The 14,125-nt window shown below is 47.4% G+C and overlaps 1 protein-coding gene across 1 annotated transcript in view; it reads right to left on the reverse strand.

Moving 5' to 3' along the window:
• Nucleotides 1–13,819, reverse strand: part of ZBTB17 (zinc finger and BTB domain containing 17) — a 30,799-nt gene extending 16,980 nt beyond the window's left edge. The window contains exons 1-2 of the mRNA XM_044913814.1: nt 13,691–13,819; nt 11,607–11,693 (exon numbers count right to left, since the gene is read on the reverse strand). The gene's annotated coding sequence lies outside the window, so the exon portion shown is untranslated. The remainder of the gene's footprint in view (nt 1–11,606; nt 11,694–13,690) is intronic.
• Nucleotides 13,820–14,125: the final 306 nt, after the last annotated feature.

Raw genomic sequence — 14,125 nt, forward strand, 5'->3', positions numbered from 1 at the left:
ACCTGACCGTTCCTAGGGGAAGCTGGGCCGTGCGGTTTGTCCGAAACCATAAACCCAGGCTGTGAAATCCTAGCTCATAAACAAACAAAAAGTCTGCAGCTCTGGACGTACAAGAGATGGGTAAGGGGGGGGGCCCTCGGAGGAGCAGGGCAAGGGCAGGATGGAGCTCTAGTTTTCACTGCATATCATTGCTGCATTTTGTTTTACCACTTCTAAATGTTATCTCTTCAAGAAACCAAGTGAAAAAAGGAAGGGAAGAAAGAAACTGTCCGCCAAGTCAGAGCTTCTTCATTTCTATTTATTATAAAACCTTTAAGACATTTTCTACAAGACCTGATGACTCAAAACTTCTCAACAGGAAAAAATTTCTCAAAAGGGAAATGGAAAATTATGGTAATTTGCACAAAGAATGTGTCACCAGAGAAATCTTCATGAGCAGAAATTCCTTACGGGGACAAAACTGAAAATCCCCTAGAAGAGCAGCTGGGAGCCTCTGCCAGCCCCAGCCGAGCTGCTCGGCTACCGTGAGGAATGAGGCGCACACACACGCACACACATACATGCACACACACGCACGCACAAACGCGCACACACACGCACGCACACACGCACACACACGCACGCACAGTTCTGCGTGCAGCTCCAGGGAGCTGACAGGATCCTGGACCCACTTACCACTCCTGCCTTGGCATCAAACCAAAGCTAGTGGCGCACCTTGGACAAGAGTACGTAACCCTCTGCACCTCACTTTCCCTGCTGTAAAATGGGGATGATGACACCCGTTCCCACTGCATAAAGCGGCTGCTGGTCACCATCATGCCTGCTGTCGCGCGTGAACCCACACTAGCCATGCGGGGGAGCTGTAGACCAAAGGGGAACCGAATGCTGGAATCCCTGCCCTAGCTTCTAAAAATGGGAGGTGAAATCTCATCAGGCCCCCATGACAAATGAAGTTTTAGCCGGAAAGCAGACCGGCCAAAGGCGCTGCCATGGCAATGCTGACTTCACTCAACAGTAAGCGAAACACAAGATGGAGGCGCTCAGCCTTGAGGGCAAAAACCACCTGCTTTCTACAAAGAACATGATGACTTTGGAGGAACAACGAGGCTTTCATTGAGAGAGCAAATAGAACACGACAATTCCAAGGAAGGATCAGTTTCCCCATGATAGTAGTTAAGATCAAGGATCCGGGGGCGCCTGGGTGGCTCAGTTGGTTAAGCGACTGCCTTCAGCTCAGGTCATGATCCTGGAGTCCCGGGATCGAGTCCCGCATCGGGCTCCCTGCTCAGCAGGGAGTCTGCTTCTCCCTCTGCCCTCTTCCCTCTCGTGTTCTCTGTCTCTCATTCTCTCTCTCTCAAATAAATAAATAAAATCTTTAAAAAAAAAAGATCAAGGATCCGAGCTAAAAGCAAAAAGGAGGTTGAGGAGCGACTATTTGGAATTGGATGTATTTGGACTTCAATGTAGCACATGTGTTTCACGTGGCTGACTTTGTCTAGTTTTGTTTCCTCACTAGGATGGGTGACTGCTAAGGGTCCCTCCCTTCCAGTGTGAAAATATAATGTTAAATAAATGATTTCATTAACAAGATTACCAGATTACAAACACACACACTTAAAGTGTAACTGATACCGTGTGCCTGACAATAAAAAAATGACATATTCACCTAGCATTCAGCAGATTTTCTTTTAAAACTTTTCCTATTTTGGAAACCTTGAGATGAACAGGAACACAGGATGTGTATCTAGACGGACATAGGACTATATACAGCAGAAGCCAACGTGAAATTGTATACTTACTACTCCCAACAGGATTAAACTAAAAATATTTTGTGAGACTTGACTGGGGAAAACTAAATGAGTGCAAGGATATTTCAGAGGAGTATCTGGGGGGATTGCAAAAACTCATGTTAGGCCTGGATAAAGAGCAGTCAAGAACCCAATGTCTCAATTTCCCAGGATTTTAAAAAAACTGCTGGGCTCCTCAACTCCAGCTGCTTCAGTGCTGCTCTAGAACAGTCTCTGGACAGGAGCCCTGGGAAGATTAAGGAAGCTCAGGGCCCCAGCGCTTGCTCGCGCCCTTGAGCAAACAGCGCTGGCTGGCCTCCAGCCCCTCACATCCCCTCCACCTGCAACAGCAGTGAATCAGCAAAGCTGCTGGAAGCCTTTGAACCGATGACTCGCAGCCCTGGTGGGTTTTCAGCCAGTCACTTTGAAGTGTGAGCTTCTGAGAGAAACCTGGAAAGCACCCCCGGTGTGCTGCCCAGTTCTCGTTTCCCAGTCCTAACGCATGTAGCCTGAGAGAGAGACAGAGAGACAGATGGACAGAGATACACTGGGACAGATACAGAAAGTGCTTGCAACAGCACGACTGTAAGGCATGCAGACCAGCCCCAAGGGGCCCCTTGGTGGGGCCACAGTGGGGAAGGCATGGTACATGAGCTTAATCCTTAGGAGTATGAAAGACTGGTCAGAAATCTAAATGTTTTGTTTCTTTTTTTTTTTTTTCCAAGTCATCTCTACACCCAACATAGGGCTCACACTCACAAACCTGACATCAAGAGTCACGTGCTCCAACTGAGCCAGCCAGGCACCCCTAAATGTTCTGTTTCATTCATCTTACCCTCACGTTCCCACCTTCCCAAATGTAAATATAAATTAAGGATGAATATTTACAGCCTATATTGTAAATAAGGGTTACTGGTCTGGCTATACAAAAGGCTCCTCATACCAACAACAATGAAAACATATGTGCCCATAAAAGCTTGTACACAGGGGCACCTAGCTGGCTCGGTCAGTAGAGTGTATGACTCTTGATCATGGGGTTGTGAGTTTGAGCCCCACACTGGGGGTAGGGAACACTTAAAAAAATAAAATCTAAAAAAAAAAGAAAAAAAAAGCTTGTACACAAAAGTTCATGACAGCGTTACTCATAAGAGTCAAAGGTGGAAACAACCTAAATGTCCATCAACTGATGAATAGATAAATAAAATGTGGTCTGTCTGTGCAACAGAATACTGGACAATAAAAAAGTAATGACATATGCTACAACACGAATGGACCTTGAAAATATTATGCTAAATGAAGCCAGCCAAAAGACCACAAGTTACATGATTCCATTTACATGAACTGCCCAGAACAGGCAAATCCGTAAGGATAGAAAGTGACTGTCTAGGCTGATGGAGACAGGGAAGTGGGGAGTGACTGCTAAGGGGTGGTGGGTTTCTTTTCGAGATAATGACAATGTTTTGAAAATAGTGGTGATAGTTGCACAACTCTGGGAATATACTGCAAGCTATTTAATTGTGTAATTTAAATGGGTGACTTGTATACTACAGGAATACCTCAATAAAGCTGTTACAAAAAATTAATCAATAAGAAAAAAATCTCCCAACAGAAAAATGAGTCAAAGAAATGAAGAGGCAGGGCGCCTGGGTGGCTCAGTTGGTTAAGCGACTGCCTTCGGCTCAGGTCATGATCCTGGAGTCCCTGCATCGAGTCCCTGCATCGAGTCCCGCATCGGGCTCCCTGCTCGGCAGTGAGCCTGCTTCTTCCTCTGACCCTCCCCCCTCTCATGTGCTCTCTCTCTCTCTCTCATTCTGTCTCAAATAAATAAATAAAATCTTTAAAAAAAAAAAAGAAATGAAGAGGCAGTTCACAAAAGAAACACCGGTGGTCAATATATTCTATACGGAAAAAAGATGTTCAGCCTCACTAATAAAGAAATATAAAGAAGTACAAGATACCACTTCCAGGATCAAACTGGCAAACATCTAAAAGACGGACAGTTTCCACAGCGTGTTCCCAGCGAGCAGGATTATGAAATGGTACCCTTTGTCTAGACGGCAGCCTGCTGACACTGATGCAAATTTTTAATGCATTCGTTGGTTGGGTAAAAACTAATGCCTGGATGTGAGTGAGTGATCGAGAGCCCCCGGTGCAGATGCTACAGTTTCCCAACCTGACGGGGATTTCACCCAGCTGGAAGGAAACTGTTGAGTCCTGGCAAAGGACTGTGGGTGGGGCTGTGTGGCTGTGCCCAGAAAAAACACAGCCTTGCTAATATATAATAAGCACCACCATGTGAAGCAATTGGGAGGTTACGGAAATCACAGGCTCATTGTTTCCAAAGGGCAGCAGCACGTGACGAGAACACCACCAAAGGGGATAACTGGAATGGTTGCCGGAGCTGCCTGCCTGCAAAGGGTTTCAGGAACAGGCTACTTCATTGATCCCTGCAGTGATGCCACGGGAAGGCTGTTAATATGATTGCCCCCCATAGTGCAGATAAGCCAGTCAAGGCTTAGAGGGGTTGTCAGCTGACCTAGGTTGCACTGACACACCCAGATTCAAGGCCACATCCATATACTCTAAAAGAACTTTCCTCTTCAGAAAAAGACAAAACTTCCACAGACAGACAGACAGACAGACATGGAATGCTAGGCTCTACAGACCCTTCATCTGTCCCAAAAGGGCAAATTCTGTCATTAACTGGCACTTACCAACTCCCTCTCTTTATACTAATAAGGGTTACAAACCATCTTATAAAAGCTAAAAGTGAACATCACTAAGTCTTCGTTCTAATCTTCGGTGTTTGCTGCTGCCAGATGAAACATAAAATTAAGACTCAGAAACACCTTGATTTTCTGGAAGCATGGCACACTAGGTACCCAGGCCAACTCTCATAGCAAACAGCTGCAAATGCTGAAGAGAAAGTGTGAGACATCTTTTAAAATGCATCAAAGAACTGGCAAGTCAGTAAGGAACACTGAGGGGTCAAACAAAGTTAAGCAAAGGCTGGAATCCAGAGAGCAAGTGGAGCTCTGAGGGTGGGTATCAAAGGCATCTGCAGAACTGAGCAAGCTCGAGTTCCCTCTCCCTCCCAAAGACAGAGGTCTCATGGGAGGGCCCTCCAGAACAGAGCTGGAGCTACAGAGAGTTACAAGTCAGTGAAAAAAAGACTGCACAGAAAACTGCCTATATCAAATTTTTGGCATCAAATGGAGGAGGGTAAAATCCCTAGATGGCCCCCAAACAGATGACAGCCCAAACTCACACATCATAAAAGATACGCTTCAGGTAGATAAAAAGTGATCCCAGAATGAAAGTATTAAATGCAAGAAGGAATGAGAAAAAACTAGTCAATAATAAATGAGTAAATCTAAACAATACTGACATCATTAGATGTCTTCTAAAATTTTAAAAAGAACTAAAATACCCACCTATAGAATAAAAGGAAGGAGTGATGGGAATTAAAGTGTGCTAAGGTCCTTAACTGTTTGAGAGTAGGGTGTGAGACAGTGAGTAAAGTTAGACTTTGGTAAGTTATGTAAACTGAGAGATATACCATGTTCATGGAAGTTTCAATATCATAAAAATGTCAATTCTATCCAAACTGATGTGGACTAAGTTCAAAGCAATTCTAATAAAAGTCCCAAAAATTTTTACGGAATTTGACAAGCACAATCTAAAATGAAGACAGAAGAGCAAAGGGCCAAGACGTTACCAGATACCAAGAACTGTTACATAAAAATTTAGTCATTAGGTCAGTGTGATATCAGGACAGATATAGAGAATAAATAGTAAAGAGCTCAGGAACAGATCTACACATTTGTGGACACTCACTAGATATAAGGGTTACTGGGGACATTTACAGATCCACATGAAAGGGATGTATTTTTTCAATAAATAGTACTACGACAATTTGGTACACTTACTAAAAAAAAAGGAATCAGCTCCTTACCTCATAATACACACAAAAATAATCTTAAATGGGCTGAAAACTTTAATGTAAAACACAAAATCATAAAATGCTTGGAAGACAATACCTAGGGGATTATCTTTATAAACCTGAAGTAGAGACTTTAAAAGGAACGGAAAGAGATAACCATAAAAGAAAAAAAATGATGAACCTTAAAATTAAGAATTTGTTAAAAAAACAAAAAACAAAAACCTACAGTGAAAAGACCAGCCACAAACTGGAAGCAGATAGTTACAACACATATAACCAACAAAGGATTAGCATACAAAATAAAAACCAAAACCAAACAAGAAGTCTATATACAAGAAAAAGACAACCAGATAGGAAAATGAGCAAAAGATATAAGCAGCTGTTTCACAGAAGCTGAAACCTGAATGACCAATAAGTATATGAAAAGATGCTTAGCCCACTAATAATCATGAAAATGCAAATCAAAACCACATGAGATATCACTCCCATCAGATTATTAAAAATTTTAAAGTCTAGTAAAACCAGAGTTGGGAGGATGTGAAACAAACAGAATTGTCAGTTGAACTGTAAACTGGGGAAAGCACTCTGGAAACAGGTATTATTTGGTCGAGCTGAAGCTCACACACCCTGTGATTCAGCCCCACTTCTGGGGCTGTACCCTGCAGACGCTGCACGTATGCTCCAGAAATGTTCATAGCAGCACTCTGTCTCAGCAAAATACCGAAGACAATCCAAATGTCCGTCAGCAAGAGAAAGGACAAATAAATTCTCTTGCAATAGAACATATCCATCTGAGAAAGTCAAGTAAGCCAACAATTTAAGACACCGAAGAAAACAACGTGATTATATTAAGTTCAAAAGCATGCAAAATGAGACAACATTGTTTAGCAATACGAACACACACAGCAAAACTTTACAGGAAGGCAAGAGAGTGATAAAAGCAAAACTGCGATGACCTGGGAGTGGGGTGGGCCACGGTCAGGGAGGGGCGCTCCAAACCTAACTGTAACATTATCTGTAAACTGACTGATGGGGTACATGGGTTTCCTTGTATCTTTATTCTTTATACTGTGCATATTCCTTTGCATCTACTCAATATTTAACAACTTACAAAATTAAACAATGTTCTTTCTGACTTGCAACAATGTTTGGAAGCATGAACTTGGGAAGCTGAGTTACAGTGAACCAGGAAAGTCCCTCACCGGGCCCGGCTGCCCCGAGACTACCGGAATGAGAAGTGCTTCACCTAGCAGGCTTCGGAACCATGGAGACACGGCTTCCCGCTGGGCGGCAGCACCTGCCCTTTCAGGACAGGAAGGTGGCTGCTTAGTTGAACAGTTCCAGCATGGGAAGTGGTGTGGGTGGGGCGGGGAGAACATGTTCTGCTGCCAGGGCTCTTAAGATAAGAAGCTCGGTTCTTTCTTTTCTTTCTTTCTTTCTTCTCTTTCTTTCTTTCCTTCCTCTCTCTCTCTCTTTTTCTTTTTTGGTTTGGTTTTTCTTTCCAGTTTCACTGAGAAATAATTGACACACATCGCTGTGTCCGTTTAAGGCGTACAGCAGGTGGTTTGAATTTCCATGTGTTGTGAAATGATGACTGCAACAGGTTTGGCTGACATCTGTCTTCTCATAGGGACCCAAGAAAGGAAAGGAAAACAATCTTCTCTTTGTGATGAGGATTTACTCTCTCCCAGGATTTACTCTCTCCCAGGATTTACTCTCTCAACAATCCCCCTAGATGTCACACAGTGTCAGCTGTCCTCGTCAAGTTGTCCAGCAGGTTTCTGATGCTACAACAAAACCCACCACACCTGCTTTCCAGCCGGTCCCGCCCTCAGCTGGAACCGCCACCTGCCACCCCCGAGCCTCTGCCTGCCACCGCGTAGACAGGAGTGCAACTCTCCATTCTAACCAGGCCCTCTGCTTCCTCCTTTGAAGCGCAAGGCTTACGTGTCTCCAGTTCCCAACAAGCAGGCTTGACTCCCCAAGCCCAAGCCCTGGTTTCCTGTCGAATCTAAAGTAGACGGAGGTCTACTTTACCTGGCCTTTGGACTTGAGGTAAAGCTGCTGCTGGCCCGAGCACCTCTGAGAGGGCCAGGGCCCTGTACCGACGCTCAACACACACGCCTGCAGCCAACGCACAAGCCCCTCAGCCCTGAAAGGCTTACTCTTTGACCTTTATTATTTCAATCATCTAGAAACTGGCCGGCAAAAGGAGGAGATAATGGTCTCCAGGACAACCTGCTTTGGGCACACAATATATTTAGTTTTTCATGTTCTCTCGGGCTGGGTCCCTCCCTTTCGTGGTGCTACCCTGCCGAGACACCGGGTCTGGGTACCTTCTCCCACCCACTCAGGCACCACCCTTCGAGGAATTCCAGAAAAGAGTGAGCCACCTGGTCGTTTACATGGCAAACTGGTGACACCCCGAAGCCCCGCCCACGGCGGCTGCCCTCCTACCCGCAGGGGCTCCTGTCTGTGCAACCTAATCAAACCATGTGACTCTTTAAAAATGGTCTTCCATCCGCCTGGGTGGCTTAGTGGGTTAAGCATCAGACTTCAGCTCAAGTCATGATCTCAGGGTCCTGGGATTGAGCCCCACATCGGGCTCTCTACTTAGCGGGGAGTCTGCTTCTCCATCTCCCTCTGTCCCTCCCCCCACTGGTGCGCACGTGCGTTCTCTCTCTCTCACAAATAAAATCTTAAAAAAAAAAAAAAGGTCTTCCAGGCGCCTGGGTGGCTCAGCTGGTTAAGCATCTGCCTTCTGCTCAGGTCACGGTCTCAGGGTCCTGGGATAGAGCCCCACATCGGGCTCCTGGCTCAGCAGGGAGTCTGCTTCTCCCTCTGCCTCTCCCCCTGCTCATGCTCTTCATCTCTGTGTCTCAAGTGAATAAATAAAATCTTAAAAAAAATTTTTTTTAAATAAAAATGGTCTTCCCTGGGCATACACAGAGACATACAGATGCACGGAATACTTCTGAAAGGACCCACAGATATTATTAACATTTATCTGGAAGGGGAACTGGGTCAGGCACTGAAGCATGATTTACTCTCCATGGTGCATTCCTTTTTTTTTTTTTTTTTTAAGATTTATTTGTTTACTTTAGAGAGCGAGAGGATGAGTGGGAGGGGTAGAGGGACAGGGAGAGAGAATCTTCAAGCAGACTCTGCATTGAGCGGGGAGCATGGAGCCTGACACAGGGCTCGATCCCATGACCCTGAGATCATGACCTGAGCCGAAAACAAGAGTCAGATGTTTAACGGGCTGCGCCACCTAGGTGCCCCTCCATGGCGCATTCTTTAGAACCTTCTGATTTGTGCACCTTGTGCATATTCCTCTACCAAACATTTTTTTTCTTCCTCTGCACACTTTCTTTCTTGACCCTCTCAAGGGTCCTCTTCTCCTAACACGTAATAACACCAGTCACCAATGATGGAGTCAGGGACTTGAATAAGCATTTTACATGCATTACCTCATCGATAATTCTGGCTAATAAAACTATGTGTGAGGTCATCCATATCCCCACTTTGCAACTGAGAAAACTGAGGCTTGGAGAGACCAAGTATTTTGCCCAAAGGGACACATCTAATAAGCATAAGAACTACTACGAGCCCAGGGATGCCTGACTTAGAAGTACCCTATATGTGGGTTCCAGCTGGGGACGATCTGTCCCAGGAGACGTTTGGCAATGTCTGGAGACATGTTCCACGATCACAGCTGCAGGTGGGTGGGTATTACGGGCATCTATGGGTGGAGGCCAGGGGTGCCATAATCATCCTGGAGTGCACACGACAGCCCACAACAAAGATTTATGCAGGCCCAAATAACAATAACGTCAAGGCTGAGAAACCATGCTCTACTGGAACAAGAAAGACAGAGAAACTATCTTCTGACCTAAACTCTCATCATTCAGGTCATACTACAGTTCACCATGTTTACGTCCATAGTCCAGCCAGATACCAAATCAACCATCAGGTTCTCCTCTCTTAAGTCGATAGCGCGCCACCCCACATCACACTGGAGTTCTGGCCAGCTTGCCAGTTCCTCTTCAGCCAATCAGGGCTGATCATCCGCCCTCCAACATTTATTGAGCACCAGCTATGTGCCAGGAAATGAGCTACACAGTGGGGCTACCAGGAGAAACGATCCCCTGTCCCTGCCTGCAAGGTGCTGGGGGCCAACAAGGAGACAAAGAAACCCAGGATTATAATGTGAGATACGAATGCACTGAGAGATCAGTGCTGGATGCTAAGAGATCAACGGAGAAGGAGCTCCAAACTCAGCAGGGGGTGGGTGGCTGGGCAGGGCCCAGAGAAGGCTTCCCAGAAGCTTTTGAGCTTGCAGGAATTAGACAGAGGAAATCTTTCCCTTCCCAAAGGACCCCTCACCAGACCTTTTAGAGTATGGTCTCTGAGAATCCACAGATGGACACCTTTCAGTAGAGAGCTTGGTAGAACTCACAGCGCAGTCGCTGACCCCCTCTGCACAATCTGGATACTTCCTGCCTTGAGGGAGGCTGCAACCTGGTTTCCCTACAGGTTTGGGCCTTCTTTGACTGCAGTCCTCACTAGCCTCTCTGGCTTCGAACCACCCCGCACCTTGCAGCAGGAGGTCACTCCGCTTTACGTGGCAAACCCCGTGAAGTACACGCTTGATCTCTCTAAACAATTCTGGGAGCTAGATACCGTTATCCCTATTTGACAGATGAGGAAACGGAGGCACAGCGGTGAAGTAACTGGCCCTCAGAGAGCCACGACACAGGGAAGCAGGGATTCACACCCAGCATCAGAGTCTTCGCTGCCTCTATCTGAGGAGACCTGTATAGATGTCAATCCAAGCACGCTGTTCACTCTTAATCTCCCCGCTTCGGTAGAGCCTTCCAACATCAGTCATCCTTCTCCTGTGCGCCTCCCCCGTGGTGCTCCTTGTACTGTATCGTGATCATCCACATAGCTAAGAGCTCCTTGCTCCCGGGATCCAGTCTTACACCCCTAGCACAGTGTCTGACACGCTGGACACAGAAAATACTGAATGCATAAACAAGCCTGGACTCCCTGGGCCCAAGCAACATCAACCTACCCAAAGCCAGAGCAGCCTGCCTCTTCCACCAATGCAGTGGACTTCCCTTCAGGCTGCCTCTTCCACCAATGCAGTGGACTTCCCTTCTCCGAGGCCCAAGCCTCGGGGACAGCAATTCAGTCACACGAGGGACCAAGCAGGCTCTCTCAGCCAGCTTTCCCTCCAGCACTGGAACAGTCATGATTCGCTCTTTGGTTGTACACCAGATGCTTATGTTTGGGGACATGTTGTACAAAAATATGTATCTTTAAACATTAGAACCTTAAAAGGAATGAACATGTGCTCCCCACTCTGTCTTTCCCTTTCTGCCAGACGGAGTGTATATACAATGGCAGGAGCTGCAGCAGCCAGCTTCGACCATGAGATGGAAGCCTGGGTTTGAGCAAAGAGAGCCACATGATCACTAGAACTGTTCCTGGATACTTCACAGAACAGAGCAGGATGCCCTACCAGCTCTGGAATGCCCACTTCTAGACGTTTAATAAGAGGGGAGGAATACACTTTGAGCTTGTTTCAGCCACTGTAGTTTGGAATTGCTTTGTTGGAGCATGTTAGGTTGTACTTGATTAAAACAAGGTGTGAGCATTTGCCCAGTGATTAACCTAGTCCGGTCTTTATTGGTAAACCAAGCATAAATGATAGCCACAATTTCCCAACCAAACTCAGATGTTGTCATTACTGTATAACTTGAAAGAAAAAGCTATCTTGAAAGGGTGATTTGAGTCACGCTGAGCCTAGAGAAGAAGGACAAACAAACTGACCTCCTGGTTTGTTTCATCCTTGAGCATTACAGACATACCTCAGATTTCCAAGTAGCCCAGGCTACTCTTTTCTGACAGTTTGTCTGCGTAAACTCCAGCTTGGCTCTCCTCCTCCAGCTCATTACCTGAATCAAAGACACCCAAGTGGAAAATCTGATGAGAACCCGAAAGGCACCTGCTCCCTAAGAGTTGCCCTTTTATGCATCCAAGAAACATAGGCAAATCCAGAGCCCTGAGCACAGAGCCTGGCACAATGTAAGCGCTCAGTACGAGTCTGTTTGGATCATTATTGGCCTGCTGCATGCCAGACACCATGCTGGACAGCTGGGACACAAAGATGAGTAAACCCGCTCCTGGTTCCTACACTCAGGAATACCTGCTTACCAAAAGACATAACACAATGTTGAAAAGCAAGAGCAACAAGACTGTGCCCAGGTTCCCGTGTTGCTACAGCATTAGCATTTCCCCCGGGGTGCCTCAGACGCTCTTGTTCTCATTTCATACCCTTGCCCTCGGTGAGCACACCCCCTCCCACAACTTTAGGGACTTTTGCTGGATGACAACTGCTAGCTAACCACTGGACAGTTCCACTGGACTGTTTTACAGGCACCCACTTTCCACATATTCGAAACTAAATGTATCTTCCCTTCTCGCATCCGCTCCCCATCCTGTTCCCTATCTCACTGTGTGGCATCACCACCCGCTGGTCAAGAAGAGGAGGTCAATCCTGACACCTCTCTGCCTCTAACTTCCTCATCTAAGTAATCACCCAGTTTTGTCAATTCTCCAAAACCTCCCTCCCCACCCTGTGCCTCTAACCTGACTCGAGGCCACCCTCATTTCTCACCTGGATTATTCTAGCAGCCTCTTCGTACAGATTTAGCCAGGTGATTGTTCTAATCCACAAATCTGATTCTTAAATGGCTTCCCATTAACCTAAAACTTCAAGTCCTTAACTAGGTTTACAAGGCCCCGTAGGACCAAACCACAGCCAGCTTCTTCAGTCTTATCTCTTAGCTCTGTCTCTAGGCAGAAAAATTAATTATTACACTATCCCCTAAGCTTTCTCACAAACTCCATCTTCAACTGAGAATACTCCCCCCTTTTCTTGCCTCCACTCTCCTAAGCATCCTTTAGGTCTCCGCTTCTTGGGGGGGCAGAAGCCTCCCTGGATTCGCCTAGAGCGAGTGAGGTGCCTCGGCACCTCTATTCTTTCCAGAGCAAGGAGAACTTTTCTGCTTTTCTTCCATTACAGCAGTATCAGAGGTGCTGTTTATCTCTATGGCTCCCACATGAGTCTCATGAAACAAATAATCGCAGCAACAAACACACACAGTATTTACTTTGTGCCAGGAAATGTTCTTGGCACTTTGCACCTATCACCTTATTAAATCTTTAGAACAACCTTAGGAGGCAGGTTTTATTATTATCTCTGCTTTAAGTTTGAGGAAACTGAGAGCGAGAACCTAACGTGCTTCAGAACACAACGGGCAAGCAGAGAGTCGGGATTCAAACCCCGGCCGCCTGGCTCCACAGTTCACACTTCCAACCACTACACCAGGAGCAAGACTGTCCGGTTCACCTGCTCTATCCTCACAACCTATCAGATGCCGGGCCACCGTCTGCGGAAGGAATGAATGAGTGAAATAATCTTATACAGGGGCAGTGTCGACCTCCCACTCTGCAAGCACCTCCTGGTTCTGGCAGGCCCGTGCCCTCCGGCCCCGACCCGCCGACGTGAGCTGCCCCGGCACCCCGCCAGCCAGCGGCCGCAGAACGACCCCGCGCGGCGCGCGGGGTCAAGGGACAGTGACAGCCGGGCGGCGGGGGCGGAGATGCTACCAGCTGGGGTGTCACCCAACCCGGGAGGCGACCCGCGCTCCCTCGCAGGAACTGCCGGTCCGCTTGCCCCTTCCGCGCCCGCTCGCCTGGAGGCGCCCCCCACCCCAGCTGCCCCGCACCCTCCTACCCCGCGGGGTCCCCTCAGTCCGGGTTCCCTTCTCATCCCACTTCCCTCCCCTCCCCCACACAACCGTCCCCGGCGTCCCGCCGCGCCCCATCTTTCGCCGCCTCCGCCCGGCTCCCGAGACTCGGCCAGCCCCGGGCGCTTGCTGACCCTCACCTGCCATGTCCCGGACCCCACCGTAGAGGGAGGTGCATCACGGCCGCGAGAAGGCCGGGGACGGCACTTCAGAGCAGACAAAGGGCGCCGCCATGTTAGAGTCGGGCGGAACCGACCTCGCTGGCTTCCCGGCTGCAACTTCCGGCGCATGCGCAACGTCCGCGCTAGCCGAGGGCCGCCAACAGGCGCATGCGCCTACCTATCCAGAAGTTCTGTATGACAGTACTTCTGCACTTAGAATTGTCTTCATTGTAACCCTTCCTTGGTTCCAAACATAACTTACTCCAAACATAACTGTAACAGCTTCCCCGCGTTCAGCGCTTACTGTGTGCCAGGCACTGTGTTAAGCACTTTACGTGCATGATCTCATTAAGTCCTCTCGCTAACGGTAGGATAGTCTTTTTCTCCCCCCTTTTGAAGAAGGGAAAACGGAGG

The sequence above is a fragment of the Neomonachus schauinslandi genome, chromosome 4, assembly GCF_002201575.2.
Source record: "Neomonachus schauinslandi chromosome 4, ASM220157v2, whole genome shotgun sequence".
Classification (NCBI taxonomy): domain Eukaryota; kingdom Metazoa; phylum Chordata; class Mammalia; order Carnivora; family Phocidae; genus Neomonachus; species Neomonachus schauinslandi.